Here is a 6,262-nt window from a genome sequence, read left to right as displayed (position 1 = left end):
CAACCCTGTTTAGGGACACATCTAGAAAAAAGCAAAATAATGACTACACAATTTTACATTCTTTGTAAATTATAACTACTATGAAAATTCTAAAAATGTGAAAATCTTCCCAACTCTTCCTTTGACAAGCTTCAAAATAAATACCCTGGCATTGCTCGCCACACCCACAGGCGTGCCAAAATAATTGAAAATATACCCAAGTTAATAGAATCGAAACTTGAAGATGTACGAGTGGTCCCTGCCTTGCTATCTCTACATCGTGTAGAAATTTAAGAGCAGGTAGTGGCACTACAATGCAAGGCTCAAACCAACTGGGTATTTGGAAACTTCTGTGCAAATTGACATTTTTGGTTTTTAAACATCGTGTTATTTGTACTTAAAACAGGTAACTGTTTGGTTCCCTTGGAAAAAATACAGCCATAAACCTGGTTTAAAAAAAAAAACGGGAGTGGGTATGAGAGACAGTAGCTTAGAAATTTTACCAGTAACGCCAGGGAGCAGTGGCTCATGCCTGTAATCCCAGCACTTTGAGTGGCAGGACCTACAGGGCCTTTGAGGGCACCGGTCTCCTCTGTTGCCTTCCTGCCGGACTGACCCCAGGACATTCACTGGGTTTCCACCCTGTCTCATTCAACATCCCCCCCAAGGGTAGCCTTCATCCTCGTCTGGGGCTCAACTCTGCCCAATTTCCTAAATCTCTGCCTTTAGAGCCTGAAGACACCCACGCCCAGGGTCACCCTAGGTCCACGTTTACCCCAGAGAGTCCCGATTTTATCTGTTTCCCCAGCATCGCCTTAGTGATAATATATCCTGTAAATTCGAACTGCCTTCACATCTCACCCGCACTGTCTCCCAGCAGACTCCACTCAGATGCACCTGCCCCAGACCCCACACCCAGGTCTGTGCATGCTGCCCTGCTCCGCCCATGTGGGGACCACCTCTCTTTCTTGAGGAATCAGCTGGTGATCATCTCCTTGTGGAGGGCTGCCCTGACTTCCAATCCTCTCCAGCAAAGGTAGAAGCCATCCTCGGTACTTCCCCCAAAACTCAGGTCAAGTATGAAGATGGTGCAGATGCTAGCTGTGCCTGGGATGCCATGGGCAGGGTCCCCAGATGCTCTGCACATGGCCCGGGGCACAGTCTGAACACAGCAAGTGCTACAGAAATAAAACCGACATGCTCTGACCTCTGATAGGGCCTCCTTCACCATCTACATCTGTCTCCCCTCTGGACAGTAAAATCCACAAGACAGGGAAGGCTTGTCTCACTCACCTTCAAACTCCCAGGGCCACCCTGGCAGGTAAAGGGGACTCAAATGTCTTCTGAAGGAAGCCGCTGGTTAGCTGCCAAGTTAAAGGGCCTCTGAAAATCAGAGCTCTGCATAGGAGTCCAGCACATGTTATGATGAATGACTCCAACCATGGCAGAACTGGCCGTGGAACCAGTGCTGACCAAGGTTTGTTCACTGTTTCTCAGTTCATTATCATAACTCACTGTAACAGAGCAGCCACGCACAGATCCTCAGACGTCTACACAGAGTGGGACGATGGCGCCGAGTCACGTGAACGTCCCATTGCAGACTGGGAGACACCAGTCAGACGCGGTCCCAGGGAGAGCGCAGAATTCGCATTAAATCGACTCCTTGTAAACAGCACTCCCTGCCAGGCCCTTTCCTATCTGCACAGCTTCTACAAATTCAACTCTCGCACCTGACACCTAAGAATACTGCATACCCCCATGTGAACCCCCCACTTACCTCCCAAAATGACCCGGCATGGCCGAGTACAAACCATTTCAACATAAGGGAACTGGAGGGCATGTGGGGCTTTCCTGAGTCCCTGCTGCCTCCTGACTGGAAGGTCCAATGCTTCACACACCCCTAGTGAAGGGCGGGTCTCTTCGGACCCCTCAGAGTCAAGAAAACCCTTGTTCACTTTCTCAAGACCGCACACAACCGAGTCACAAAGCAGGACGGAACCTCGACACTCCGGGTTCAGGTCATGTCGAGTTTATGACCTGCTGCTGTGAACACTGCAGGAAATGATAAGCCTGATTCTGGCTTTGACCTCGACCTGATCAGCATTAACTAATTTCACTTTCCAGGACCAACTTCAAAGGCCTGCAAAGCCAGAGAACAGAGAGGAGAGGGAACACGCCCTCACCCCAGACCTGCTGCAAGCACGCACTTCTCAGATGCGTCCCAAGGTGCACAGCGTGTCCGGTGCCTGTTCATGTCCACTGACCTGCAGGTCTTCTATGTGGCATCAGCCTCCTGGGCACTGGGGGCAAGAGGTATAATGGCAAGTCCCCTCTGCAGCAAAGGTGAGGTGCAGGGACCCAACGCAATAGAACTGACCTTTTTCTGACAGTCTTAAAACAGAAGGAAAATACTGTACAGCCAACATCCCCTCACGCAGGTTTATTTACCTGTGACTCACAGGCCATGACAGACAACTTCAGGTTCTTACCGATTCCTATTTTCCCCATCCAGAAAACCTTTCTTTTTAATATCGTACGAACTTGCCATTCTGTAGGCCAAAAACGGCAAATATTAGCAGTTTCCTATGGTTCAACCGAATAAAACATGATCACGACCTTTTGTGAAACCATGAAGAAAAGGTGGATATCTCAATATGTTTCCAGACAGCTTTGTTCCTGAAGCACTAACTCTGTTCACTCAGGATTTTAGACCCTGAAGAATAAACATCAGTATCCCACCAAGAAAACCGAAAGAATGAAATAATTTTGTATCCACCTTGGAGCCTTTTTAGGACAAGGCAGGACACAAACTTTCAAAAAGCTGCAGTTGTCCCACTGTATACACAGGGACATGGATTCCAGAATACCCCCCGAGTTTACCCAAATCTACGTATCCACAGGACCCCGCGGCCACCCTATGGAACCGCATGTAGGAAACTTTGGCCCTCCACAAAGCCAGGTTTTTTCAATAATGGTTAGGTTAGAAAAAAAATTAACATAAGTGATCCTTCGAAGCTCAAAACCCATGTCGTTCAGGGTCGGCTGTATTTACTATTTGTGTCATACCTGAGGCCTGAAAGCCATCATTCTCGATACCTTAACGTGATGGTTAACAAACTAACTGTTCTGATTAGGAAGAGGAGAAAGCTTATTTTTAAGGTGACAATCAGAGTGGACGCTGTTACAGTGAACGGAGAACAGACCTAAGCAAGCACCAAGGCTGGGGTGACTGCCTGTGCTCAGACCCACCAGGGCCTGTTCTTCCATCTCCCTCTGCTGAAAGGGATAACCCCTTCTGCCCCAGGACTAAAGGGCCTTTATTTAAATATTCACACGAGAAGTGCTATGAAAAGCTGAAAGGTCACAGATAACATTTTTAAAAATAAACATTAACTTAAGCATTTAACAAGCCCATTATGATTTAAAAAAAAAAAAAGAATTAAGTTGCTGGGTGTGGTTGCTCATGGCTGTAATCCCAGCACTTTGGGTGGCCGAAGTGGATACATCACCTGAGGTCAAGAGTTTGAGACCAGCCTGGCCAACATGGTGAAACCCCGTCTCTAACAAAAATACAAAAATTAGCCAGGCATGGTGGCAGACGCCTGTAACCCCAGCTACTTGGGAGGCTGAGGGAGGAGAATCACTTGAACCCGGGAGGGAGAGGTTGCAATGAGCCGAGATCATGCCATTGCACTTCAGCCTGGGCGTTCAAGTGTGGAACTCCATCTCAAAAAGAAAAAAAAGTATAAAGTTTTCCTTCCAATGAACCTATCATTCAGCCACTGAGGTAACCTATAGGTACTTATTCAGCCATGAGATACACCACAGGAGACATAGGCAAACAGGACACAGTTCCTCTCTGAAAGAAGGCTGCACCCCAACAGAAGGCAGCCCCACACTCCGAATGGAATTGGCGTAGGGAACAGATGCTGCTGCAGGTGGAACTGGCTGCACAGAGCACCCGCTCAAGTGTCTGAGAAATAAGGAGCTGTTGGTGGCATCACCTACCGCACCTGAGCTGGGGCACTGGGGAGCCTGTCATCACCACCACCACCCGGGACAAAGAGCCCCAGAACCACACAACGACCTTACAAACTCACCGAGGAGATGACTGAGAAATGTGCGTGGAATGATGTGAACACGCAGACATCAGGGCCATGCGTGGCATTTGTTTTGTGCATTGACTTGAGCGTGCCCCAGGTGCCCAGATGGCTGGTTCTGCATTATTTCTGTGTGAGATGCATGTTTGCCTTGGACTGAGTGGAGACCCATCCTCACCAGTATGGAGGGTACCACCCTATCCACCCAGGGCTCGAGTAAAACAGCAAGGCGGGGAAGACTGGGCTCACTGCACCTGTCTGGCTGATGGGCCAGTGACATCTGTCTTCTGCCGCCCGTGCTCCTGGGTCTCAGCTCCTCAGACCCGGGTGGGATCTGCACCCTCCGCTTCTCAAGTCTTCAAGCCACACCCTCCCAGGACTCTAGCTTGCAGGCTGTGGGTCCTGTGACTTCCTGGACTCTGTAGCCCCTGCAGCAAGCCTCCCCCTGGAGACAGACGCACACCCGGCTGGCTGGCTGTCTGGAGAGCCCTGACTAAAAGCCGCCCCTAAAAGTGGTCTTCAGAGTTTCTTTCTAGCCCTAAGATCCCAGCGCCCCTCCTACTATTCTAGGCGGAAAGGTGAACGGAGACCAATGGACAGAGGTGTGTGCCGAGGACACGCCAGGCAGTGGCTCTTGGCAGGAGGGCACTAACGCTCTAAGCAAAGAATCAACGTTGCTTGCCACAAAAATGAGAACGGTAAAGATTTCTTCAAACAAAAATGAGTTTGTTTCATGATTTGCTCTTAATACATAAGAAATCATAAAAGTAGGCCTATTAACAATTACATAAGTCTTTACAGGCCCCTGAACTACTTCTGTCCCTTTGTGATTTTATACAAAATAAGCCTGAGGTTAAAGAGAATAACATCACTGGCCGCAGCTGGGGCCACGCGAGGACACAGCTTATACCCATGAGGTCCCTGGGTGCCCCGAGTCCTTCCCTTGCTATTTATGGAAATATGGGAGAAACCAGGAGGTCTGAGCATGGACCTGGCAATGCTCCCAGGGGCCGAGGAAAGCACCCATCTGTCCAGTCTTCCCTCCACCCCGCGGTTCCCTCCTACCCGGACTCTTGGGCTGACGCGGCTTATGCACTCAGCAGCGCCATCATTAAACTTTTAGCTTCGCATCACCAGGGCCTCCTCTGGCCTCCTCTGACCACTCCTGGACCTGCAGTCAGCACTAGTCTGCAGGACATGCGTGGACAAGGCTGATGGATCACGGCCTTCAACCAGGAAGGTGCCAGGCAAGGAGTCGGAGACACTGGGGATGGAGCAGCACTCACCCGGGGAGGCGAAGGCTGGCAGCGGCCACCACCGAGGACCTCCCTTCCCACCCTGAGGGCCGCTCACCCAGGGAGGCTAAGGCCGGCACCGGCCACCACTGAGGGTCTCGAGGGCCCTTCCCACCCCGAAGGCGGCTGCGATCACATTTCCCATGGCACCAAGAGACCCCTGTATTGAGCACAAAGCTTTTCAATGTTCGAATCAATAAGGAATCACAACACGGACATTCCCTCAATCCAAATGGCCAGCCCATGAAACAGACACGCAATCCTCATACACATTTCCTGTGGGAAAGTCAATCCGTTCCTGGGGCCTCGCGCCAGGGGTGGTGGAGCATCATGGGGAGAAGCCCCAGCCTGGCTCCTCCCCCTACAGCTCCTTTTCCCTCTGCCTCCCAGGCGCCCCCACCCCCTCCTAGCTTCAGAGGCTCCTTCCTCAAATTCTTTCCCCTTGTTGAAGTCATTCATTCCCAAAACACAAAGCAAAGGCATGGGGGCTCAAGAGAAAATCCACACCGTGGCTCCTGTTTTAGATTCTCGTAAGTTTGAGAATAACCAAGCAAGAATCTTTGGCATCTGAATGTGTTCTGAAGGCATCTGAGCACAATGCCCGGCACTGGCCTGGAGTGGATCATGGGTGTCTCGGACATCTTCATAACTCTACACCAATTAGTTTAAAACATTACTAGCAGAATAGAACTATATGAATAGCTACTTCTCTGTTAAAAGTAGGAAAAGACTCCAAGCTGCCCTCAAGGAACATCCTTCCCATGAGGAGTTTCTGCATCGAGCCTTTCAGGCACAGGCGTGGCCCCCGGGCCTGACTCCCTTATCCCTGTGTCATAAAGCAGCAAAGACGGTGGGGAATAAAGCAAGTGAAGGAGTCAGTCCCGCACA

The sequence above is a fragment of the Mandrillus leucophaeus genome, unplaced genomic scaffold, assembly GCF_000951045.1.
Source record: "Mandrillus leucophaeus isolate KB7577 unplaced genomic scaffold, Mleu.le_1.0 Scaffold352, whole genome shotgun sequence".
Classification (NCBI taxonomy): domain Eukaryota; kingdom Metazoa; phylum Chordata; class Mammalia; order Primates; family Cercopithecidae; genus Mandrillus; species Mandrillus leucophaeus.
This window is presented reverse-complemented; position numbering follows the sequence as displayed.